The sequence below is a fragment of the Canis lupus genome, chromosome 14 (genome assembly GCF_048164855.1).
Source record: "Canis lupus baileyi chromosome 14, mCanLup2.hap1, whole genome shotgun sequence".
NCBI classification, from domain to species: Eukaryota; Metazoa; Chordata; class Mammalia; order Carnivora; family Canidae; genus Canis; species Canis lupus.
In genome coordinates, this window is record NC_132851.1 from 4,056,437 (window position 1) to 4,084,178 (window position 27,742).

The 27,742-nt window shown below is 39.4% G+C and overlaps 2 long non-coding RNA genes across 2 annotated transcripts; one reads left to right on the forward strand and one right to left on the reverse strand.

The window, feature by feature from the left end:
- Positions 1–556: 556 nt before the first annotated feature.
- Positions 557–27,742, reverse strand: LOC140603622 (uncharacterized). The gene is made up of 4 exons (XR_012006538.1): positions 27,508–27,742; positions 25,556–25,626; positions 9,446–9,559; positions 557–819 (listed from the first exon to the last, which is right to left on the reverse strand). It is a non-coding gene; the product is annotated as an uncharacterized lncRNA (long non-coding RNA).
- Positions 3,478–6,321, forward strand: LOC140603345 (uncharacterized). Its single transcript, XR_012006319.1, has 2 exons — positions 3,478–4,608; positions 4,958–6,321. It is a non-coding gene; the product is annotated as an uncharacterized lncRNA (long non-coding RNA).

The window sequence follows — 27,742 nt, forward strand, 5'->3', positions numbered from 1 at the left end:
CACATTCTTGATCTTGTATTTTTCCATAACTACCAAATAAAAATTAACCAATTGAAGTCTAAAACACATTTGGTGAACCTGAAAATTTGTAACCATTCTCATAGTTATGGTTGTATTAAGTTTATAAGACCAATGCTTATTATTCCTATTAGTAACACTTTTACTTTATACTTTTTAAATAAAATACTTTTTATTTATTGAATTTTATTAATTTATTTTTTAAATTTTATTTATTAAAAATACTTTTTAAAATAAAAAAAAGACAAAATGCAATAAATGTTCAAAAGTGTTATCCAAACACTGAAGCAGAGAAAGATGGCAGTGTGTTTGAAATAGATCTGTTGCCTACCAGCCAACTCCCCGCACTAACCACAAATAATCATTTAAAACAATGAACCTGAAATAAAAGGATTGTGGTTCACATTGTGGAGGCAATTTAGAGGCATCATCTAATATATAACTGTGGAGCGAAGTCAGGGAAATCAAGTGAAAGGTCTAATGCTGAAATTACTTTTTCAGGGATATTTCCAATGTATTTGGATATGCATTAATAAACAAAAGCCAAGAGATTAGATAGAAGGAAGATATTTTTTAAAATAAAGGGAAAATATAGTAGAAATTTAACTGTTCTGAAAAGACAAATGGTATTAGTAAAAGTTCAAAGGATTTGGGGCATTTTCATCATAATCTCCATTGGGCTAGGTGCCTTGGACTTCGGAAGTCTTGAGAGATGCCTGGCAATTCATTTCCCTCCAATGGGCTTCATTTTCCACATCTGACAAATAAGAAAATTATTCCTTACTGGATTGGTGTGAATATCTGCAGGAAAAATACACAAAACACCAGTACAATGACTGACACATAGCAGATACTTAATAAATGGTAGCTTTTTTTATTAGATGGATATTTTAAGGAATAATAGTAAATTCTGATGATCATGGACTGACCATAGCAGAAGGCTACTCTGATTGGCATTGGGGAAAAAATCACACCAATAACAGCAGGAGTTACTCCATGATTTACTTCTGCAAAGGCTGGTTTACGGGTAATATTTTGCAAAGTCAAGACTTTTATGGTAGTAATATTTTCAAAGCCCTTTCCCTTCACTGCTCTGTGAAATGGCTCTTATGTTCATCCTCTTTTTTCCCTGCATACTGCCACGACCCATACTGATGTTCATACTCTTTAGCCATCACCATGGCAAAATCTTCTAACTAATCCCTGTCTCTAAACTCTTCCCTCTACCCATAGCCTCTAGTCAGATTCTTTCAAAACTGATTTATTATTCACTTGCCTCAAGAACCTATGATAGCTCTCCATTGTGTACAGAATGAAGTCCATCTTCCTTGCTGTTTTATTCTGCCTTCTACAATGAGGCTCCCTGCCCACCTCTGCAACTCTATTGCCTCACACTTGCCTCTAAAACCCTACTGCCACATGTAAAAGGAGATGTTTCAAGAATAAATCCTGTCCTTTATGACTTCTGAACCTTCACTTTTTCTGCTTTCTGTTTTCTTAGTCTAGAATGTTCTTTTCCTGGGTGAAATTCTGATCATCTGCCAAGGGTCAACTCAAATCGTATATCCTCTGATGAGTATGTCAAGCTGGAATTAGTTGCCTCCTTCATTGCTCCTATATATGCCACCTTTAAGTTCTATCATATGCTGTATATTGTGATAATGAATTTCTGTTCCTATCTAGACTGTAAGCTCCCTAAAAGCAGGCAGCTTTTTATTCACCTTTGAAAAATTTTCCCCCTGGAAACCATTAATAGATGATTGAAACTATGTACATGGCAAGTGACTAAGGTATAGCCTCTCCAGAAGGCTAGGAACTGTATCTGAGGTCCTTTTCATGACTGTAGGTTTTTGTCCTCCTAAGGTACTTTTCTAGAAGCACGAGAGGACAGACACTACTAGTTTAATACTCAAAAGACCTTTAACCTAGTTGGCAAAACCATCACCTATTATCAAAACTGGAAACTCTGTCCTTGTCTTTCCAGCCTGACATGTAGTATGGTATATGACTCAGGCCTGGCCAATGGGCACTGAGGCAAATCTAGCAGGGGGAAAATGTCTAGGAAGGATTTTCCTCCATGATAAGAGAGAGACATGTGAGGGTAAACACTTTTCTTCCTTCTTAACCTTTTAATGTGGCCATGAAAAGATGCAATGCTTGGAGCTCTGGTAGTCATTTTGCAATCATGAGGGTAAGCCAAGACATGGCAGAACTATCGCCCTGGAATTCTAATATTGTTGTGCCCCTTACCTAAACATTCCTAGAGCTTCCTACCTTTAGGCTTCTTGTTATGTGAGAAATTGGAGGGGAGGAGGAATCTATACTTCCATTATTCAAGTAATTTTCATTTGGGTCAGATTTACTTACAATAAGATGCATCATAACTGATATACAGGATATTGTAATTTGATCCCACAAACAAAAAGCACAACATCATTATTGGGTTTGAGGTCTTCTCTTCAACCTCACGCAGACCTCTAGTTCCTGCAACCTTTCCTTTTCGTCTCATTCCATCAGTCTCTGGTGGACTCATTTCCTTTTCTGTCTAACCAGAACTCCAACTTCTCATCAGTTTCTCAGGGAATTCCTCCTCTTTCTTCTGCAATTCCTTCCTTGTGCTGACCTTCAGCACTCTTAACCTGTTAACAATGGTTCTCTTATTTGTCACTGGTTAGGTCTCTTCTCCATTCTTCATAACATATGTTGCAGATCTTAGCTGTTCTTCTCCAACCTATTATGGAGCCCCATGTCTCTCCTTTAAACAGATGATCTTGTCTCTTTCTCCAAGAAAATGGAAATTAAGAGGTAGACAACTTCTCAACTTCCCATGCTTTCACTTACAAACTTTGTTTTAACTTTCTTCCTTTCTGTTTTAGCGGGAGAATGGATTCATTTCTGACATTGTAAACTCCTTTTTCTAATCTCTGACCTCTCTTTGCCATCTTTCTGGTATATTACATACCTCCCACCACTCCCTCTCCCTCGTTATATATATGTTTAAATCTTCTGTCCTCTCCACAGACATAAAATCTTCCTCTAAGTGTATCATAGACCTAACTACAAAATACAAAACTATAAACTTTCTGAAAGAAAACATAGACTTTGAATTAGAAAAAGATTTCTTAGATAGGAAACAAAAGCATGAACCGTAAAAGAAAAAGTTGATAAATAAGGACTTTGTTAAAATCTAAAACTTTTGCTTTTCAAAAACACTTAAGAAAATGAAAAGGCAAACCACAGATTTGGAAAAAATATTTGAAAAACATATATCTGTTAACATATTTGAATCCAGAACATATACTTTCATAACACAAAGGAAAAAAAAAAACAACCAACATGCAACCTAATTTTTAAAATTAGCAAAATGTTACAAGAAAAGAAAACTATAGGCCAATATCTCTGATGAACATAAATGCAAAAATTCTCAACAGATATCTGCAAACTGAATCCAACAGCAGTCCCAACTCACAAAACTTAACTCAAAATGAATTTAAGACTTAAACACAAAACCTGAAGCCATAAAACTTCTACAAGAAAACATAGGGGAACAGCTCCTTGACATTGGTCTAGGCAATGATTTTTTTGGATAGGACACCAAAATTTGCAGAAGCAACAAAAGCAAAAATTAACAAATGAGACTACCTCAAACTAAAAACCTTCTGCACAGCAAAATAAATAATTAACAAAATGAAAAGGCAACCTACTGAATGGGAAAAATATTTTCAAATCATATATCTGATAAGGGGTTAATATCACATACATATAAGAGGAACTCATACAACTCAATAACAGACAACAACAACAATAAACAAAAACAACAACTGAACCAAACCAAAAAACAAAGCCAAAAAATCCAATTAAAAAATGGGCAGAGGAAACAATTAGATGATTTTCCAAAGAGAGTGTACAAATGGCCAATGGGTACATGAAGAAAACAATAATGCTGTGATGAACATGAAAAGGTGCTCAGCATTACTATTCATCAGGAAAAGGCAAATCAAAACCACAATGATACATTATCTCATACCTGTTATACTGGATATTATCAAAAAGATAAGAGATAACAAGTGTTGGTGAGAATGCAGAGAAAAGGTAACACTTGTGCACTATTGGTGGGAATGTAAATTGGTTTAGCCACTATGGAAAACAATATAGAATCTCCTTAAACAATTAAAAATTAAATTATCATATAATTCTTACAGTCTTATCTGTGGGTATATATATATACAAAGGAAATGAAATCAGAATCCTAAAAGGACATCTGCATTCCCATGTTCATTGTAATGTTATTTACAATAGCCAAGATATGGAAACAACTGAGGTATCTATCAATGGATGAATGGATAAAGAAGATGTGGTATATATAAACAATGTGATATTTTTTTTTTTAATTTTTATTTATTTATGATAGTCACAGAGAGAGAGAGAGAGAGAGGCAGAGACACAGGCAGAGGGAGAAGCAGGCTCCATGCACCGGGAGCCCGACGTGGGACTCGATCCCGGGTCTCCAGGATCGCGCCCTGGGCCAAAGGCAGGCGCCAAACCGCTGCGCCACCCAGGGATCCCCAAACAATGTGATATTATTCATCGGTGAGAAAGAAGAAAATTTTTTCATTTGCAATAACATGGATGAACCTTGAGGGCATTATGATAAGTGAAATAAATCGGAGAAAGACAAACATGTATGTTATCATATATGTATAGAATCTAAAAGGGCAGAAGTCATAGGATGAGTGAGTAGAATGGTGGTTACCAGGGGTTGGGGGAGTAGAGGATATGAGGAGATATTGTTCAAAGGGTACAAACTTCTGTTACAAGATGAACAAGTTCTGGGGATCTAACGTACAATATGGCGATTATCATTAACAATACTATATTATATATACTTAAAAATTGTTAAGGGAGTAGATCTAAAATACTCTTTTTTTTTTTTTTTAAGATTTAATTTATTTATTCATGAGAAACACAGAAAGGAGAGAGGCAGAGACACAGGCAGAGGGAGAAGCAGGCTCCATGCAGGGAGCCCGACGTGGGACTCGATCCTGGGTCTCCAGGATTACGCCCTGGGCTGAAGACGGCGCTAAACTGCTGAGCACCCCGAGCTGCCCGATCTAAAATATTCTTTTTTTTTTTTTTAATTTTTATTTATTTATGATAGTCACAGAGAGAGAGAGGCAGAGACACAGGCAGAGGGAGAAGCAGGCTCCATGCACCGGGAGCCCGACGTGGGATTCGATCCCGGGTCTCCAGGATCGCGCCCTGGGCCAAAGGCAGGCGCTAAACCACTGCGCCACCCAGGGATCCCCCGATCTAAAATATTCTTACCACAAAAAAGAAATGGTAATTATGTGAGGTGGTCGAAGTGTCAGCTAACACTATGGTGGTAATCCTTTCAAATTATGGAAGTGCATTAAATCAACATGTTGTTCCTTAAATTTACACAATATTATATGTCAGTTATATCTCAATAAAAGTTGCAAAAAAATAAAATTAGCAAAAGTTTTGAAAAGGCACTTCACCAAAGAAGAGGTATAGATGACAAATTAACATATGAAAAGATGCTCAGTGTAACTAGCAGAATACAAATGTGATGGGAAATGTAAACTAAAACCAAAATGAGATGTCAAAATTTAAAAAATTTTAAAACTTTTAAAAACTGACAATATGAAGTGCTAGGGATGATGCAAAGCAACAAGACCTCTCATATGTTGCATTTATGCAAAATGATGCCACTACTTTGGAAAAATTTGGCAGTTTCTTATAGTTAAACTTATACCTGGAAATCCCACTCCCAAGAATTTACCAAAATAAACAGAAATATATGTTCACATGAAGATCTGTACACAGATGTTTATAGCATTCTATTTATAAATGCCTTAAACTGGAATAACCTTATATCCATCAACTGAGAAATAAATGGACAAATTGTGATACATTTATAAAATGGGTTATTATTCACCAATAAAAAGGAATAAACTACTAATACATGCAAAAACATAGATGAATCTCAAAAGCATTATATTATACTAACTGAAATAATCCAGCCCCGAAAAGCTCCTGTTTGAGTCTATTACATGATATTCTGAAAAAGTCAGTTTATGGAGTTAGAAATTAGATCAGTGGTTGCCAAAAACTGGCAGGCAGAGCAGGGGACACAGGGAACTTTAAAATTTTGTTGTGGTTAATATGTGACTCATTGTGTATGTTTTTCAAATCTCATAAAGCCATATGCCTAATACAATAAACCTGAAAAAATATGTAGCATAAATATATATCCTAAAAAAATAAAACCCCTCTGCCATACATCTTGCTCTCAAAAGTCTCTGAGATAAGAAACTTTTTCTGTGTAGTTTGCATTCAGATAATATTTATTTATTTCTTGTTTTATGCCAAGTGTGCATGAATTGCTCGAGACGAGGGTGATCAAGGCAAATTTGTCTTGGTCTTCAGTATATTAGTTTAAGGGTTAGTTACAGCCTGGTCCTATTCCTTTTGTTTTCTAGCAAGCTTTATGGAAGATTTAACTAAAAGTATGCTCATATTTCATCTTCCTGTTAAGTCTAGGTTTCCCTCCCTCCATTTTAATAAAATTCCTTTTGGTAGGTGACCAAAGGCTTCTTATGGCCAGTTCAATGGAGGCTCTTCAGTTTTTACTTTATTTGACATTCTTATGATATTTGAATTGTTCATTCCATTTTCCCTGCAAACTCTTTCTTTCCTTGATTTTGGAGGTACCACTCTGTCCTGGTGTTTGATTTTTCACAAACTTCTACAATGGCTACTCTTTTACTCAGTAATTTTCAGTGTTTCCCAGAGCCCTAATCTCTTAGGCTCTTCCTTTTTCTTCTTCTCCTTTTCCTTCTCCTTCTCCTCCTCCTCCTCCTCCTCCTCCTCCTTTTCTTTGAGGTAGGCTCCACCTGGGGCCTGAACTTACAACCCTGGAATCAAGACCCAAGCTGAGATCAAGAGTCAGACACTTAACTGACTGAGCCACCCAGGTGCCCCTAGGGTCTTCTCTCTTCTTCCACCTTGTTCTTCTTAGGAAGCTGCCCATACTTTCTCAAGGATTCAACTGCTATATATGTATCTAGCTAGAAATGTTTGTTCATCTGTAACAGAGATTCCCCAAAATAGTGGCTTAAACTAGGTACAAGTCTGTACATAGACAGTCTGAGGCTGGTGCAGAAGCTTCATGGTGTCAACAGGGACACAAGTCTCTATCTTTCTGCTCTGGTATCCTTTATTTGAGAATTTTATTTGCAAGGTCCAAGATGGTCTAAACTGACAGACCTTCAACCTTGAGGCATCAGGAAGTGGAGGTGGAGTGAGCACCGGCCCCTCACCCCTGTGCTTTTAAGGATGCTTCTTGGAAGTCCCACCTACAATGAGAATTTAGTCACAAAATCACAGCTAGACTGGGATATAGGGCCTCTTATTTCTGGCAGTAATATGTCCAGCTAAAAACGGAAGTGCTGGAAAAATCACCACACTGTAGCCATCACAGTAAATATTGATCTGAACAAGTACCATCAGAGAATGTTCAGTCTGGGGAGGAAAGTTTGCTGAAGAGTAGAACATTTGTATGATCTTAAAGTATTTCCCCACAGATTGCTTATTGGCCACAGAGGGGGAAATAGTAACTACACAGTGGAGAAACCAGACTGGGTGATCAAAATGAACATAACCAGTTAGGAGCAGCCAGACGTCATGTGGCCTCCAGATGTGACCCTGTGAAGGACATGACATTGCTCATGTGGTATTCCAGCTGGAAATGCACAACCTGAATCTAATCATGAGAAAACATCAGACAAATAAAAATTAAGAAGCAATCTATTAAAGAACTGACCTGTACTTTTGAAAAAAATGTCGATATCATGAAAGATAATGAAAAGCTGATGAACTGTTCTGGATTAAAAGTGACTAAAGAGCCATAACAACCAAATGCAATTCATGATTCTGAACTGCATCTTGTACTGCAGGAAAACAAAATGCTATAAAGGACATTACTGGGACAATTTGATTAAAGGTGGAGCAATTTCAGAGGGAAAATGAACAGGATCTGATGACTAGGTGTGCTGATATATATATATATATACATACATTTTTTTTTGTCTGTCTCCAGAGTCACTGTCTTAGGTCAGGTTCTCAGCATTTCTCCCCTCAGCCTTTTTATAGAATTTTCCAAGTGATATAACAAAGTCCATTGTCTTTCTCTTGAGATCTGTCCTCCATATTGCCACCAGAGTGATTTTTTTTGAAGCATAGGTCTGATCATGCCATATTCCTTGTCTTTGTCCATTTAGGCTGCTATAACAAAAGTGCTATAAACTGGATGGTTTATTATTTTTTTTAAACTGGATGGTTTATGAACAACATACATTAATTTCTCAAAGTTCTGGAGGCTGGAAGTCCAAGATCATAGTGCCAGCAGATTGAGTGTCTGGTGAGAGCCTGTTTCCTCATTGAGGACTGTCTTTTCCCCATAATTGCATATGGCAGAAGAGGTGACGGAGCTTTCTTGGCCTCCTTTATAAGGGCACTAATCCCATTCATGAGGACTTGGACCACCTCCTAAAGGCACCGCCTTCTGATACCATTATGTTGGGGTTTAGGATTTTAACATACAGAATTGGGGGAGAGGGGAGGACACAAAGATTCAACCTATAACAACCTAATTAAAGAAAGCATCTGTGGTTTGTATTGCTCACTCTTAGCCTGCTGTACGAGATCCTTCTCTACATGGATACAGAACTCCTTGTGGGCTATTTCTCTCCTGCTCTTCCATCTCAAATGGCTCCAATATGATCAGTCTCTCTACCTTCAGTAGTCATGACATAGCACCCACGATGACATAATGAGGCCAAGGATGAGATAGAATAAGCCAGCAAGACAGAAAGTTATTTTGAAGCTTTTATCTAGTTTGAAATATAGTCTGGACTATCATGTGAAAGGACTCCATTAAATTTTTTTAAAGGAATTAATTTTTCAGAGAAATAAATGTCTACTGTTTGTGCCAACTCAAAGGAAAGGGCAAATGAAGATGGGCTTGTTGGCTGACTTCCATCTTAAAATTTCCTGTGAGGCTATTAGATGCAGCCAGCTAAGGATCTCATTATCTTAGTCAGAATTATTCTATCAACAGCCCTTTTTTTTCCTGTCACAGCTGGTGCTGAGAGCCATATGTCATAAAACTCCCTGTACTCCCAAAGTTTAGAACCCTTGCTGAATGGAAGATAAATCACTGTTGTTGAATCAAGTGATCCATGAGGTTCCCCAAAGAATTTTCCTTTATATTTTATAGTTACACAGTGAAAACTCATGAGTTTTCTTACCCATGAGGCTTTTCTCCCATTTCCCATCTGCTTACTCCTATAAATTTTCCAAAACATTACTCCATCAATCTGTTCAATAAACAAAGATTGCTTACCTCACTTGCTCTCAGGAATAAGAAAGCTTCACAGGAATTGCATTTAGTGATGAGTTGACACAATTCTTTTCCTTTGGACTTATCAAGTGAGATTGCCAGCGAATGAATACTTGTCTAGAATCGAAGACAGAAGATCCAGCTTTTATATATTAATATCTAGTCTATAGGCCTATGTCTATACCCAAACGTACATTTTTAAGGCATCGGCTTTAATTATTGTTAAGCATTCTCTTAAAAGTCAAGGGCATATTAATTTAATGGATAGTGAGAGAGGCTTGGGACTACAATTGTGAATTGCTGGATGAAAATTATTCTTTCTGCACCATGTAGTCTGTCAATTCAAGTAGAATTGTAATTTGTGACCAAACCTTGCTCATCTCCATATAGGAAAGATAGTCTACAGAGCTAATAGCTTTGTATTTCAGAGGGATTCTACTTTGTTATTTTACAACTAATCTGTGTGCTTGGTATGCCTCTATTTCTACTTTGCTCTGTGAATTATAAAAGTCACTTACTTTATTCTTGGAGTAAGTGAAGTAATATATTATCTGTGACAGCAGCAATTTCTAAGCTACAGATCCATTTACTATAAGTTATTATCCTCAGACTCTCACATCATCCAACATTTACAATTAGATTCCAGGAAATTGATGAAGAAAATCTGAGTTATTCTCTTACTTTCCCAGGGAACACTACCAGTTCATTAATATTTATGTGAATTTCCAAAGAATTGCCCCAAATCGCATGAGTTAGATGCTCCCAGATACAACAAATTAGTGATGACTAGTTTATTTTATTTTATTTTATTTTATTTTATTTTATTTTATTTTATTTTATTTTTTAGTGATGACTCTTTTAATGGGACAGATAAGATTGCCCTACCCATCTCAGTTGAGGCTTGTGAGAATATTATGAGGTAATTTACAGGAAAATGTATGACGTGTTATCGAACGCTAAATACTGTTTTTAAAAATAACAGTTTCTTAAGTTACACATATGATCAGAGAATTATAAACCTTGAGAAACCACATGATATTATTTTCTGATAAACAGTAGACATACATTCTGTTCACAAACCAGGAGGAGTAGGTTCCAAAGCCTGGTCACTCATTGTCAAGGTGAAATCAACCGAGCTCGGAAACCTGTCTTAAGGCGAGCCTTCTCAGGACTGGACTTCAACTACCTGAATCGCCCCACTCCCAAGGCCTTATTTAAAGTTTTTAGGGAGAGGGCATCTTTTATTAAGCCCTTATTTGAGCCATTCTCAAAAAAAGAACAGTCAATGGTTGCAACAGACTCAGCAATGGAAGGAGAAGGGGGTAGGAGAGGCATCCCGTATTCAGTAAAGCTGTGCACAATGTTTGAGGCTGGATTGGTCAGAGCCTGTCGTAGACATACTAGGAAGTAGAGTCATTGTTTTTATTATCATCCCTATTTTAAAATTAGGGAATTGAGAGGTTAAATAACATTCTCAGAACCATATAGCTAGAGCCAGTGTTTGAACTCAGTCTGTCTCTAGGCTCTGTGTCTTAATCTTGACAGTATCGACAAGTAGGTGTGTGCAAGGGCCTGTGGAAAAGTCATAGCCAGGATATGTGGGGGAATCAGATGAATGGAGAGGGTACAAAGAAGATATAGCAGAATCTCAGAGGCAGCTCTGTCCACCTACCCCTGGAAAGGGCTGGGCAGAATGTTGGTGACTAAATCTGTATTCAGGGGGCATTCAAACCAGATGGGACCTTGAGGAATAGCCCGATGTTTTTCTTTTGCAGATGAAGAAAATGCAGTACCAGAGAGGTTATATGAACTGCCTAGATCACACAGCTTGTTCATAATTTAATCATTCATTTAGTCACGTATTGTACCAGGTATAGGAAAACAAACACAACTATGAAACAGCTAAAAACCCATAAAAGACATATGAGCAAAATGCATGAGAACCCAGAGACTCTCTGGGGGAGTCCTTAAAGGCTTCTTAGAGGAGCTGGCATTTGGGCTGAGTCTTGAAAAAGGAGAGGATGTTTGCCAGAGGAGAATGAGAGGAAGATCATTCCAGGCAGGTCCAGCTGGTTGGTGGCTCAATACAGTCTAAACCCCTTGGACGCTAACCCAGGCTAGCACTCATCTATCCATCCTGCAGGGAAAGAAATCTTTGGTCTTGGGAAGATTCTTGACAGGAATCTGGAGAATATGTCAGGAAAACAGATACAATTGGTGGTAATTATAAAAATCTTAAATCATTTCTACTTTCCTAATGCAAAGATTTCACATCTCTTACTACTGACTTAATTATAACTTGCATCTAAATTGTAAATTGTATCTAAATTACATATAGAAGATATTTTAATATATCTACTTTTTCCCACTTTAAAACCAAGGAGATAATTTACTGTTACAACTGTTGCAAATTACTTTCATGTTTTTTTTTTTTGCTTAAAGATGTCACGGGAAAATTGTTTTTCTTACTATTTTTTTAAACTTCATCTATGATTGGTGGAAGTGACCCCCTATTTTTCAATTCCAATTTCTGTTTGGCAAATACTTTCTTAACATTTCTAAGAAATGTTTTGTTTTCTGCTAGGATCCTAACTCTCTTAAAAAGTATGACTGGCCAAAGCCTTCAGGATTCAGTCTCGTTGGTCTTCAATAGTTGCAAAATGTATGTAAAATTCATGGACTTTGTCATTTTTTTTTAATTAAATGACGTTTTTCTTCTAAGTTTTTTTTTTTTTTACACTAAAATAGTAACTGATTTGGTAACTGTGCTTTGAGTATATGTGTTAAGCTTATGCCCTGACAAGGGCTCCTGGCAAAGGTGGTGAATTGGAAGTTAAGTCCAGCCTGAGCCTTGTGAGGCTCAGAAAAGAAAGACTTCTCTTGCTTTGCACATAATGGCCAGTTGGGCTGGTAGTCCTTTTGGTTTCCCAAACAGAGGTTCGGTCTTCTGTGAGAACTTAAAAAAACATAGAATGCCAAGTTCTAGTTCAGTGTTTGCCTTTCAGAGGAAGGCTTATCACTCAGGGCTGGGTTCTAGTTACACCACCAAATTGGCTTTGACCCCATAGGTGAGCCGGGACTTGAACTCAGTCTCCCAAGACCCTTGCTCATAACTGTCAAGGTGCGTGGACTCCACCGTGCAGCTCTGCTTCCAGCCTAAATTTACAAGTCAAATCACATGATAGCCCTGGTGCCCTAAATTTCCTGTGCTTGTTGTCTGCCTCCCTCCCTAAAGAACCCTTCTTCCCTGGCTGTTTTCAGCAATTTGCTAAGTAAGGATGGGGAGGGGGTTAGTGTTCATATAATTGCCTATTCCTCCTCTTCCATTCCTATTCCCATCATCAATGTTTACTGTCTTGGGAAGGTGCTTAAAGGTACCTCATCATGGTCTCAGACCATGGTGTCTTCCAAAGAGTGTTATAATAAGCAGCAAATACTTGTATAGTATTTAACATGTTCCAGGCACTGTTCTAAGGGCTTGGCACATGTAATTCATTTGATCCTCTAAACAGCCTGGTGAGGTAGATATTGTGTTATCCCTCCCTTTTATAGATAAGGAAACTGAGGCATGGAAAGGCTAAGTGACTTGTTCAAGGTCAAGTAGCAGATAACAATGAAGCTAGTCTGACTTCAGTGCTCTTGGTCTTAAGCACATGGGTGTATTGCTCATGTTCTAAAACATGTTCCCAAGGCTTCTAATAGTTGAGGAAAATGAATGGCTCTGGGCCCCTTTCATTAGTGATCAGAAAGGCGCAAGCCCCAAGTGGACTACACTCGGTTATCTCAACCCCAGGCACCAACTGTCCTCAGATTCTCTCAAACACTTTGATGGAAACAATTCTTTGGTTTTCTTGAGTAAATGCTTCCTAAGGAATATTCATGTTTCTGTAAGCACAGGCAAGGGTTTAACCATACTTACAGGTCAGTTTCCTACACAGAAAACCCAAAAGCAAACATAAATAAAGTCTGTAATGATGTAGCTGCTTGTTGCATACCAATAATTTCATGTTTATTTATTCCTTTTCTCCCCAAGAAATCTTGATTGAGCACGTGCTCTGCACTCTGGTGATTTGGTGGTAACCCAACAGCTCACATTCCTGCCTTCATGAAAGTCATATTGTTCAATGGAGCAGTTCAGCTCTTTGGAGTCATACCTCAACCATGTTCACATTAGAAGAGGGACGGTGCTCCACATTTGAATGATTAAATGGCCTCATGGCCACTTTCATGGGCCTGCAACCTCAGGGTCCCATGCTTAGAAGGGATGTTTGTCTCAATGCTTTGCTGTCATCATTTTGGATGTCTTATGACTTTATGAACAATGGTCCCACATTTTTATTTTGCACTGGGCTCTACAAATTATGTAGTTGGTCCTGACTGCCCTTTACATCTCCTTGCTTATGAAATTGAAAGTTGCTTGCACTCTTGAAATGGGGTTGTTTTCCCATTCTCCTGTTAGTGATCTCTGGTTTAAATTTCCATCAAAAATCAAACTCAAGATCCCAAGATAATGGCCATAGGGTTACTTCCTCCTTCTGCATCTCTTACTCCAGAAATCATTATGTTTTACTGTGCATCAGTTGGTTTCTGTAACTCTGACAGCAAAGATCAATTGAAGACAGGAACCCACCTTGGTTAATAACTAATAATAAAATAAGGCCAAACTGAAGGAATAGAATCTCACCTCAAACCATTGGCTTGATCTTTTTTGGCATGTGTTATCTTCCCATTTGCAGTCCATTTATTCTTTCTTCCTCCCATTTCTTAGATAGTGATGGTGTGTGCTGAACCCTTTGTCCCATATAGGACTGAGGGATGACAGAATGGAAAAGAGGAATACCCATGACCTTGCTTTTAGTCAGATTGTAATATAGGCAATTGGACTCTAGATTTCTCCATAACCTTTATACTACTCCTCAGTGTCCAGAATCCATTTGCTCTTTTTCCTTTCTTAAAATCTGCTCTATGGAAAGTGGAAAAGAGATACAATCAACTAAGTTTCATCAAAATGCAAATAACTGATAAGACTTAATGTGTACTTCCTCTAATGATATTTCGTTTTTAATTTAGTACAAATCCCATTTGATAATGTTTGAGGATAAAGAGCTGATAGGAGGATTCTATGTCATTGAGTGGGTGCTAGAGGCTGTGTGAGGAGTGATGAGAAGATGAGAGAAGAAGAGAGAAGAAATCTTTCCACTGACTTTTAGGAGTGGTCTTGAAAGACCATTCTGCCTCAAATGAAATGGATACCCCAGGCAGAAAAGGTAAACTGAAAACTACGTCATAGGCCTCAAAGCCCAAAGAAATAAGTGAATGTTTCAAATGGTGACTGGGGCATAAACATCTTTGTGAATTAGCATGGAAGGAGATTGGTCCTGTCAGTGATTGTCTAGTTAACACCCTTGTGATTGTCTGTTTTGACTCAGACTGTTTTTGAGATGGGGGTAGGTCTATCCATAGGCCTGCCTTTTTCTTCATTGCTGTGTCTTCCTTCCCCATGAGACCCTTTGTTGCTGGCTGGTAAATTATGTCCCGATGTTGCTGTTGGTCTTTGGGCAGCTATGCCTGCAATTTTTAGTAAAAAAAAACTAGTACGAAGTAGTTGCCTACGATGGTCCAGTAATCTAAGAATATACATCACAGGGAGACAGGCATATTCAGTTAATTCAACAGAGTCAGCTCCTGGGAGTGAATGAATTGGAGTATCATGACATCTTTTGCTATGATTTTTTGGTATAGGTTTAGGCAAAGTGTAACTATAATGAGAGACTCTAAAAGAGAGGGTAAATGTTACAGGACTGAATTTGTCCTTTGAGCTTTAGAAAGAGCCTCTGGAGGGAACAGAGGAAGCAGCTGGAAGGAGAGAAGAGAGAAGATGGTAGAGTATTGGAGTTGATTTTAAGAGGCAAATCATCCCCTTCAAGAGAAGTGAAGCAGGGTGCAGAGTACCAGATAACATGGCATGAGAAGCCTCACCCCGGTTCAGGCAGGTGGTAAGGGGTGGCCTGGACTTCCCATGAAGAAAGGGGGAGCATCTTGAGTGTCAGGGGTGGAGGGCATAGAGGTGGCATGACATCATCTATTGGACTCAGTATTTAGTAATAAAAAGAGGCTGAAAGTCATATGATTTAGCTTTAGGGCTAATAGAAAGAGGCAAATGTTAAAATATGGATAGCATCAAGAGACAGATGCAAAATGACAGTGTCAAGACTTCATGTACTCCTTGGGGGCATCCCTGGTTCTAGTTCCTGATGGAACAACCGGCATATTTCTTCTCACTGGTGCAGAAAGCAGAGCTTTGGTGACAGAATACTGGAAGGTGTTCTGGCAACAAAGCAGAGAAAACGAGCAGTTTGTGCGCGGCAAGGAAAAAAGAAAAGCTTCACTGGGGTTAGTATGTTCACTAGATAGGAATATAGGGGTGGCGTGGGGTAGGGTAGGGGGCTGGGCATGGGTTGTTGGGGAGTGTAGGTCCCTATACACTTAGAAGTTAAAGAGACCTCATCTTTTAGACCTAGACGTGTGGAGCCTCACTTTGAGGCACAAGTCAGTTTGGATTGAGCCGACGTTTATAAAATTGGAAAATCTGTTCCACTAATATTTTGAGAGATATCATATCATCTCTAGTCTGTTGATCTGTAAACACCTAATATATCATCTTTTACTATATGTTTTTACTACCAAATGAGAATGATAAACTCAAACCTTCCTCCTAAGACAATGTATAAAAAATGCTTAGCAGAAATTTGTTACCTAGAAACAATTTCCGTACATTTAAAAGCGCTTACTTTTTTGTAATTAAATCACAAATCAAAACTTGCCCCCTTTTGTCAAAAAGGAGAGCTCCCTACCCCCTGGGCATACAAGATGGAAAGAGGACTATTCCCATCTCTCTTTATGAAGTGACTGGGACTTGGACAAGGCATTTTGAGGGAAGAGCTACCAGAATTGGGTGATTAACCACATGTGGGGGGTGAGGGAGAGAGAAAGCAGAAAGAAGAGCCAGTTTGGGGGATAAATAATTAATTTTCTTGCAGGCATGACATAACCAAGCTTCTGTCATGTTGGAGCATCCAGCAAGCCTGGAGGAAGATGGGGATTGAAGCTACAAATGGAGGTCATTTGCTTAGAAAGTGGTCACCGAAATGATGAGGGTGGGTGAATCCATGTAGGGAGCCAAAGAGGAGGATGGAGGTCAGTCAGGACACTGGGGATGGCAGTCATTAAGAGGTGGAAGGAGAGAGAAATGGCAAAGCGTACTGGGAAGGAGGACTGAGAGTGAGAGTAAAATCCCCACACTGTTGTTGGTTATGTCTCAGGAGTGGGGAAAGAAAAATGATTGAGAGCATCAAGTAATCAGTCGACTGACAAGGAAAAAAGTCCTTAGAGTTGGCAAATTGAACTCAGAGATGAACTTTAAGGCTACAGCTTTATCATACTCCTAAGAATGGAAGCCGGATTTCAAGGGGTTGGAGCCATGACTGATTGTGGAGAAAGTCTGTGAGGATTTTCTTTTGTGAGTTTTGATTTGAAATTCTAGTGTCAAAAGGCAAAGATTAAAGGTCTGAGTCATTGAGGCAAAATTGGGTTTATTAGGAAGGCAGCAGGGGCCTTTGGAAGGCAGTAAGTGAGCCAGAGAAAGGCAGGAGAGGCTTGTGGATCCTTTTTTGCAAGCCTTTACAGTTTCCACAGCATTCTTTTATACAGTCCCTTATTTCATCCTTCCCAGAAGCCTGAGAAGGCTGGCACCAGCGTTTCCATCTTACACCCGAGGACATTGAACCTCTGCTAAGTTGTGGCTTGCCTGGGATGTCACCACTGATCTGTGTGGCCTTGATCTCCATATTCTGATGTGTTTCAATTTATAGTTCATGAAAGTCTTTCAGGCAAAGGACTCAGATTCTAGACTTCAGGGTTCCTGCTTTTGGCCAATGTTGGTTGGGATATGTGGTTCCTTTCTGGGGAGATTATTCCACGTTTGTTTTGGTGAGGAGGGTGGAGGAGGGTGAAGGGTGGGTCAAAAGTCAGCGGGATTGGTATGGCCCAGACATGTGAGATAAAGCACATTTACTTTCTCTTACTGTGGAGCATAGTGAGAACAGCTGCTCTGGGCAGCCTCAGACTCTCGGGAAGGTAACAAGAACTTACTGAGCACCAAAAAGTACCAGTAATGTAAGAGTCCAGAGTGCTTAAGGGTACAAAGAACAGGCAAGTCCTCATCAAGCAATAGGACAGAGAGTTATCATATAAATATACAATCACTATCATAATTGCCTCCAAAGAAATAGACGTTTAATAAGAGTTATTTTGTCAATATTCGGGACATGGTTATTGTTCTAAATAAGTGGATATTGCTTGAAAAAATTACCAAATGAATAAATGAATGAATGCTACTGAAAATATTCTTGAATCAAGTGAGTTCAAGAAGAAAAAGCATAGAACTCTGTATGTGTATGCATTGTTTAAGCCACTAAGTTTGTGCGAGACTTTAATATGCTCATCTACATTATAACTCTCCAAGAGATAGTAGTCAGCATTTCCCAGTTTTTAGCAGCAAATAGAAAACAAATATAATTTGTAAGTGTTCCATACATTCAGACTGGTACTGAATAGTCCACTTTTTCCTATTGCGTACCATTCTAGCATTCTACCTTGTGTGTGTGTGTGTGTGTGTGTGTGTGTGTTTTAAGATTTTATTTATTTATTCATGAGAGACACAGAGAGAGAGACAGAGACACAGGCCGAGGGAGAAGCAGGCTCCCTGTGGGGAGTCCGATGCGGGACTCGATCCCAGGATCCCAGGATCCCAGGATCACTACCTGAGCCAAAGACAGATGCTCAACACTGAGCCACCCAGGTGTCCCCATTCTAGCCTTTTGAATGTGAAGAAGGAATTGGCTGTTTATATCTCCCAAGGCTTATGAATCTACCTTTTGCCCCAGGGCCACAGCTGGCAATCTCTTTGATATTTATTTCTTTACCTGTCCAAATCCTGTCAGCTAATAGCCTTTTCCCAGTGTTTGATGCTGTTTTTCGCATTGGCAAATCTGTATAAACTGCACAAGGGCACCAAATGTTAAATTCTTTTAGATTTATTTGCCAAGTGTTACTTATTCTCCAAGGATGTTCCTTGGTCTCTTTTGTTAACATGGAGGACATTTTGTGATGTATTGGTGAAAGAGAAACTTCCTTAGTCCTTTTTCTGGGCAAAACTCCTTCCCCTACTGCCATCCTGCGGTACCAGGGAATGCTTGGTCTCTTTACAGTTGATGACCCTGGTGTGGCTCAGGGGTGGACAGTAATCCAGGTCTTCCCCAGTACTTTTGAACCTGAGGACCAACAACAAGTGTTTTAGTCTCTCTGGGGGTGAAGTAGTGAAATACTAGGTATGGGAGCAGCAAGGGGGTCAACTGAGAGAATCCAGCCGAAGAGAGAAGCAGGGAAAGTGAGTGAGCAAGAGAGTACAAGGATCAGGAAACCTCACAGAGTTTGACTTCTTGACCCCACTTATACTTGAGGCCCAGCTGAATCACAGACCTTCCCAAAGTTTATTTATGTGCACAAAAGAGGTTTTTCTGGTCTTGTTTTGTTTTGCTTAACTTAGTTTGAATTGGTTGGGTTTCATTCAGCTAGGTTTTGGTCTGTAAAGGGAAAGATCCTAATAGAATACTTGGTGGAAAAGTGATAGAGTCCAGTAAACTCAAGTTTGACACATCTTCCTTCTAACTAGGAGTCAGAGGTTCCCTGTGTGCTAAAAACACCATCAAATAATTGATAAGTCACTGTTACACATTCCTTAGAAGGTTTACAAAATCCTTTCACAAGTCAGTGTTATCCTGTGTCTCATGTTTAGTGATTCTCAAAGTGTTTTATAGAACCATATTTACTAAAAATGATCTGCTAAGGAAATACAGTAAAGAAGATACAATAATGAGAAATGATGAATGTTATCTCCTGGAGAGTCATAATAATATAGAAGAACATATTAAAGGCTCTAAGAAGGGATGCCTGGGTAGCTAAGCATTTGAGTATCTGCCTTCAGCTCAGGGTGTGATCCCGGCATCTATCTGCCTCTCAGTGTCTCTCATGAATAAATAAATAAATCTTAAAAAAAAAAAGGCTCTAAGAAGTCTTGCATAGTTTACAAAAATAATTAATGGAATTTGGATGTATGAAAAAAGCTCAACTTCACTTATAATAAGTTAATACAAATTTAAACACACTATTTCAACTAATTAGATTGGCAGATATAAAAAATTATGTGGCTACTCTGCTTTGGATAGGATATGAGGAAACAGGAATTTGTATGCATGGTTGATGGTGATATAAATTGCTGTATCATCTTTGGAGGACAACTGACAATATTTATGATAAAAAATGCACATATGGGGGAGCCTGGCTGGCTCAGTCGGTGGAGGATGTGACTCTTTATCTCAGGGTTGTGATTTTGACCCCACACTGGATGTAGAAATTACTTAAATAAATAGAATAAAATCTTTAAAAAATACATACATACTTTGACCCCTCCATTCTATTTATAGAATACTATTTTATAGATATGCTTCCATTCATTTAAGCTTTGTTTTTTCCTAGCAAAAGACTTGAAATAACCTAAATGACCACTGATATTGCACAGGTTATATAAATTATGATTCAACCATATAGTGGAAGAGTATGTGGCCATTAAAAAAATGAGATAGATCTAAACCAGAGTTTCTCAATGGTGGCAACACTGCTGCTTAGGGGTAGATAATCTATCATTATAGGAAGCTGTCCTGTGCATGTAGGATGTTTAGCAGCATCCTTGAATTCTAGTTGCCAGTAGCACCCACAGCAAAATGTCTTCAGATACTATCCCTGGTTGACTATTACCAATCTAAATGAACTGATATTTCCCCTAAGATATATTTAAGTGAACAAAGGAAGATGCAGAAGCATATATCGTATACTATCCTTTGTGTGACCTATTTACCTAGAGCTACCTGTATCTTGATTAAATAAGAGACATAGGGGTACCTCGGAAGTGCAGTTGGTTAGGCATTTGACTCTTGGTTTCGGCTCAAGTTGTGATCTCAGGGTGGTGAGATCAAGCCCCACATCGGGCTCTGCGCTCAGCGTAGTCTACTTGTGTTTCTCTCTTTGCCCCTCTGCTCTGCTCTCTCTCTCTTTAATATAAATTAAAAAATCTTAAAAAAATAAGGGGCTTATAAATGTATACAATGGCTCTGGAAAGATACAGAAGAAACTAGTAACAATTCTTGATTCTGTGAAGAATTGAGGGGACAGAAGGTGAAGTGAGCCGAAATCTTAGTTTTCATTCTATGCTCTTTTCTACTGTCCAAATTTTATCCATGTATGTACTTTGCTTTTTAAAAGCCTAGAAATGGTTTCACTTTAACCCAAAAGCTCCTAAAATACATAATTTCACAATTTCTTTTCTTCTGGATAACATCCAGAATGTACTTTGGGAAACATTTCCTTGGTTCACTTTCATTGTATCATTTTTGAGAATCTAATAGTTTTCTTGTTTGAGTTTAGGAAGTTTAGTTTAAGAAGACTTTGATCTGAGAATTACAGAGTAGCCCATTCTATGAACTTGACTTAAGCAGAATGACTATAATTGAGTTCAGTTATGCCAATAGGCTAAAAGTTTATTAGTCTTGCTTACCATCCAAAAAACTCTGCTGATGCAACTAAAGTTGTTCTTTCCATACAGCATTCACTTTTAGTTGGCCTAACATCTTTTTCCTTCCTCTGCCTCCTATAAATCTGGATCCCAGTCATTTTGCACTGATATTCCAGCATTTGTTTGAATCCTTGCTGTTGGAGATTAATGTTGGTACTTTCTTATTAGAATAATCATGTACTGAGTGTCCAGGACTGTGAAAGACACCTTGTGAGGTGATATTCTTGTTTGTGTTTTACTGATGAGGAAGCTAAGATTCCCAAAGTGACTTGCCCAGCATTACTCAACTTTGAAGGGATGGATCTAGGATTTAAACCCACATCTGCTACCCTTCCAAAAGCCTATCCTCTTTCTAGTCGAGTCTGATCCTTACTCTATTCTGCTGTCTCAGGTCTTCTCTTTTCCTCAACAAATCTTTTTCTGCTATTTTACATGCATCTCAAGCAAAATTCTTCCAATTCCTCGGGATTGTGCTAAAAACAGTCAGAGGTTGATAAAAATGCTACTAATGTATGCCATAACAAAGCTGTGTTGTCAAGATTCAAGTCTTATCCCTTAACGTCTGCTACATTTCGAAACAAATTTGCAAGAAAACCCTGCATAGTTTGAGCCTGTTATTATTTTAAGCTCTGTTGATGAGATACAACAGCCCAAACTGATTAAATTAGAATGCAATTTAGACTTGACAAACTTGCACGTCTAAGGGAATAACATGTACAACTTCTTTTCGCTTATGAGTTCTAAATATTCCAGCTGTCCAAGATACATTTGAGTGTCTGCAGTTATTTGCAAACTGAATTGTCTTTGTTCCCCAGAATAGGGAGAATTTATTCATCTTCATCAACTAATCTCCGCCACGTATTCATTGTTCACGCAAATCTGTGGAACTCTTCAAAGGGCTGAGACACAAATGCCTTTTGTTTAGCAACAAAGGAAATCAACTGAGCCTAATGTTAATAGTTTCCTCATCCAGTTACTTTTAACAAGATACACAGTCCATTAAGCTCTTGTCTAAGGCCTTGGGCATAAAATGAGAATTTTTCAGCAATTAGTTTGGCAGAATTTCTTGCCTTTCAGAGCCCTGAAGCAACCAGTTAAAAATCAGCAGTGGCTAATTGGGTAGTTTCCATTGTGTGTCTTCTCACTTTATCGGGACCTTTCTTTAGCTGTTGTCAGCTATTTTAATCCTCTTTTTAGGTTGCACAAATCAGTGTTTTCCAAAGTACCTTCAGGAGGAAGCTAGTCCCAAGAGGTGTTCTATAATAAAAGAGTTTCATAATCAACCAAGTTTGGGAAATGCTGCATTCTCCATCTCCTTTCTGGATAGTCACAACGTGCATTGCGCAAAGAAAGGTTCTAAAAGGTTCCACAGTAGAGAACATAATCTAGTTTTTCTGAAATTCATTTAACCAAAGGCCACCCTCTCCTTTTTTTCTTTCTCTCCTTCTCTTTTAAAATAACACCTAGTAAATCTCACAGAGAACTTCCCTTTGGAAAACCCTGACTTAGGCCATTGCAAGGTCAAGAGGATGGTTTACCCCCTAAGCTTTTCTTATAGTGAGACCATTGAGAATTTTGGGAGATGCAAAAGTATGATGGAGTTTTCACAGTTCATAAGTCAATATTGAAACATTACTATTCATCAAAGTTCATAGTCTATTCAAGTTCCTATATATATATATATATATATATATATATATATTTTTTTTTTTTTTTTTTTTTTTTTTTTACCTAATATCCTTTTCCTGTTCCAGGAGCCCATCCAAGTAGCACATAACTTTTTTTTTTTTTTAATTTAAATTCAACTAGCCAACATATAGTACATCATTAGTTTCAGATACAGAGATCAGTAATTCACCAGTCATATATAACACCCAGTGCTCATCACATCAAGTGCCCTCCTTAATGACCGTCACCCACTTACCCTATCCCCCCACTAACCATCCCTCCAGCGACCCTCAGTTTGTTTCCTAGAATTAAGTCTCTTCGTGGTTTGTCTCCTTTTCTGATTTATTCCCATTTAGTTTTCCCTTTGATCCTCTGCACTGTTACATGCAGCTACCATGTTTTCTTAGGCTCCTCTTGGCTGTGCCAGCTTCTCAAACCAGCCTTACTTTTCATGACCTTGACTGTTTTGAGGTGTACTGATTGGAATTATTTAATTTTTCCCTGATCTGTCTTGCTATCTAATTGGTGGCAATGCATTGGGGGTGGGGGGGTTGCCTTTTACAGTTTGACATAAACCTGTGCACTAACTCCCCCAAACTGGGAATGTGGACTGCTGGACGTGGGCGAGCCAGGAGTCCAAGCAAATGCTTAAGTGCTCAGAGTGCAGACAGCATGACAAATGTTTTCCTCTTCTTTTTGCTTGTACTGCTTTGCTTTTTGCTTTTCTGCTTTCTCCTTTTTATCTTCTTTTGTTACTACTAAGTGCCTCGGAGGTGAGGAAATGAAAATTTTCAGCTTTTCACAGCCCTCTGTGAGTCCTGTTTAGATTAAATCTCTCCCTCTGTATCAAGTGCACACTCAGAAAGAAATAAAGCCCCGTGGGACTTGACTTTGGCGAATACTTGTGCTCTTGTGGTCTTCATCTCTGGTCTTTGTGTTACAATGGAGAAAATGCTTTGCTAGGCTTATTCTGGTATTTTAACAATCCCTATTCCTGTGCTCAGAAATCTTGCTATGAGTTCCCTAGGCACCGAGGATAAAAGCAGATCTTCTCTGGTATTTACCATCACTGGGGCTTTTCTTTCTATCTAGAAAATAAGACTTAATGTGAATCAAGTGAATGTGCTAGCTTTTTGATTTTTCAAAATAATGTCCATGTCTTGTTCTCCCCAGCACTTTCCAAGTTCACTACTACAGTCTTTCAACATTAAGGTTTTAGTGCTAAAATTGCTGTTTCTTTCTTTTTCAGGGATCCAGTGATTTATTTTAGGTAGTTCTGACTTCTCCACTTATTTGCTAGGACAGCCACATTTTGCCAAGAGTTTTGAGCTCATCTCTGTCAACTGGTCAGTTTCTAATTTGAGTAAATACTAAGTATGTCAACAACAGTTGCCTGGTTAACAATTCTCTTCTCTAACTTGTGTCATTAGCTCTTGTTGCCTTCTTGTCAAAACTGTTAGGCTTTCTTGAAGAAGACATAGTATGACTGTGTCTTTTGTGGGGGAAACAGGGAAACATACATTTCCATTAAATCTCTTTCTGACTTTTAATGGATTTGCTTATTTGGAAGAAATCTATTTATGACTTTGCATATCCTTTTTTTTTTAAGATTTTATTTATTTATTCATGAGAGACACACAGAGAGGCAGAGACACAGGCAGAGGGAGAAGCAGGCTCCCTGCAGGGAGCCTGATGCGGGACTCCATCCTGGGTCTCCAGGATCACACCCTGGGCTGAAGGCAGGCGCCAAACCGCTGAGCCACCCAGGGATCCCTGACTTTGCATATCCTTCTCACTGTTTCCTTCCTTCTTTTCTCTTGCTCCTTGCTTTTCTCCTCCTCATCTCCTTTTACCTTCTCCTTCCTCTGTACTAAGGAGCGATTAAGTCAAATAAAATAAAAGTGTGAAGTGTGGTGTGCCCGTGTAAAGTTCTCAGGGAGTATTTGCAGCTTGTTAATCCAATAGAATTTATGACTTGAGGCCCTATCTGGGGATGGGTGGAGGAGGGGGAAAGGGAAGAGGTTTGGTTGGGTATTTCTGAGTGAGGAATCTTCCGTGGTTATTTGTTTAGATTGGGGATGGGTGAACTTTTCCTGTAAAGGGCCAGATAGGAAATATTTTAGGCTGTGCAGACCATACAGCCTTTGTTGTGACTACTCAACTCTGTCTTGGAACAGGAAAGCAGCTGTAGATAATATGTAAATGAGTGAGCAGGACCGTCTTCCTATTTTTTTTTTTTTTTTTTTTGGGCTGTCTTTCAGTAAAACTATTTATGGACAACAAAGTAACAAAGTTTGAATTGAATATACTTTTCATTTGTCATGAAATAGTATTCTTTAGGAAAATTTTTTCAACTATGTAACAATGTAAGTACCATTCTTATTTTGTGGGAGAGATGAAAACGGGGAGATGAATGCAGCCTGCAGCCAACCCACCAACAGCCACACAACAAACAGCAACAAGCCCAAAGGCAGGGTTCCAGGGTTCCAGGACATAAGGGAAGGTGCCCGGTGCGGCAGCTGGGGTGGGGTGGGGGACACAATGGACAGTGTCATCCGGATGGGGTAAGGGGGAGGGTGCTCCGGGTAGAGGGACAGGACTTTGTCTGCTGCCTTGTGTCTGCTAACGCCAGAGGATGAGGGGCGGTAGGGCCATTGATGCTGGAGCATCTCTCCTCAGGGGCATCTTCACGGGAAAAGCAGCCACCCCGGGTGCTGGGCCCTCTACCAGACATTTCTGACTTCCCCTTCACTCACCTGTGCAGTAGCTGAGATTGTCCCTCTATCAGAGATACCAAGCTGATGAACACCTTGCCAGAGTCACATAGCTGGAATGTGACAAAACCAGGATTTGAACTGTGGCCTGCCTGACCCATAGCTTCCCCCACCCCCCCACCCCCACTCCATGCTGGCTCTTTTAGGAAAGAGTGCAGAAAACGAGGGTACTTTCTATTCCCATAACTTTCTATTCCTTACCCTGCTACAGCTGCCCCAAAACAAGCCTTACCATGCTGAGTAAGAGCTTTTCCAAATTGGTCAATACCTGTGAGGAACAACAAGCCCTCTGAGCTGCTGACTTCTACCTGCCACTTTAAGGAAGGAGGCAGAGTATTAAAGGGAAAGAACACTTGAGATGGACTCCTGGCTCAGGGGTTCACTACGTGTGTGATTTACTTAGCCACCCTGTGCCTCAGTTTCCTTATCTGAAAAACGAGGAATAAGAGAGTAACTGCCTATCAGGCTTCTATGACTTTAATGAGATGATGCCTACAAGCCACTGACATAGTGCTTATCACAGAGCAGGTACTCAATTGATGCTGATATCATTGTTCACTCAATCAGTCTCTAGACCCGTATTGCATGGCCAGTATGGACCAGGCACCATGTAAGTGAGCATGGAGATGAACAGATGAATCAGACAGTTCTGGCTTCCAAGGAGCTGAGTCTAGTAAGGGTAGCAGGCACATAAGCAAATAAGCTTGCCAAAGTGCCACAGCAGACTGTGGGGCCAGAGTGGGAGCACAAAGGAAGGAGTGGATGTTTCCAGGTGAGTGGGAGAAGGGGCACAGAACAGGGCCCAGGGAGGCGGAAGCAGAGTTTATGTCCAGGCAACTCAAGCCAATCCTGTGCAATTCCTGTGGCTGATCACTCACCCATATAAATCTTGTCTCATGGCAAAGATTAAAAAAACAAAACAAAACAAAACAAAAAAAAACGACAAACCACACTTCTCCTAAGAGCATTTAAAAAGTTATCTATGCAAATAATGGAAAGGAAAACAGGAAACCAAATTACAGGCAAGGGAAAACACTCCTTCCTTCTCTAGTCTCTTGTGCTTGTTACAGGCAACGTTGGAAGTTTCCTGCCAGGATGTTGACCAGAGAGAGGAACAGCCAGACCAAGAGTCATTTGTTCCTCATGAGTTTCTTTAAAAAGAAGCTGATTTCATTTTTCACATTCTCTGTAGCCTTGGGAGACACCTCCCATAAAAATAGGAATATCCAAAAGAAATTTGGGGAGAAATGATTCCTTCTGGGTCTTAGCTGTCCATATGTGACAATGGCAAGCTGCCTTTGTGTCTGCACAGAACTTTTATATAAAGCACATTTATAGCGTGAGGGGGCTGGGGCAGGCTGCCTGAGTTTGTGTTCTCGCTCCTCTCTTTAATAATCATGTGACCTTGTGGGTATTGGGAGAAATAAATGAGATGATGCATGGGAAGTGATGACCATGGCATCTGGCCCAAGAAATGTTAACACTTTATTATTCATTTTATCTTCCTTAGAATTAATCTACTGTGGACCATGAGCTGAGCACAGTGCGTTCTACCTTCCTCACGTGGTTCTGCACTCCCTATCACTCTGTCCGCTTTTGTTGTTGTTCAATATGCCACCTTCTTCTTCCCTCCTAAATCTTTCCACCATTGTTCCTTTCCCACAACCAGCTCTCACTTTCCCACATCACTGCTCTAACTTCTACTTATCCTTTGCATCTCAGCTCAGGTTGCTTGATCAAGGAATTCTTCCCTGCCCTCCCCATCTAGGCTAAGTACCCTGTTGAACACATCCTTAAGTCCAGGAACTTTTCAACTGTGACACCATCACACCTGTAGTTACTTGTTCACAGCCAGTTTCAAAGTAGAATGTAAGCTACAAGAGAGCAGGGACCATACTGTCTCACTCACTGGATCCCAGTATCGAGCTTGGTACCTGGAGTATAATGGCGCTCTTCAGATATCTGCTGACCAAGAGGTAGGCAGGTAGAATTTTTTTTTTTCTCACAGATGGAGAAACCAAGAACCCAGAGAGCATAAGAGACAGATCCATGATCTCCCAGCCAGGGGTCTCAGGAGCCAGGACTTGAATCTTGGACTTCTGGTGTGAAACACAGTGGTGCTCCCAGGGAAAAGCCCCAAAGTCATGAAATCTTTGTTCAGAGTGCCTG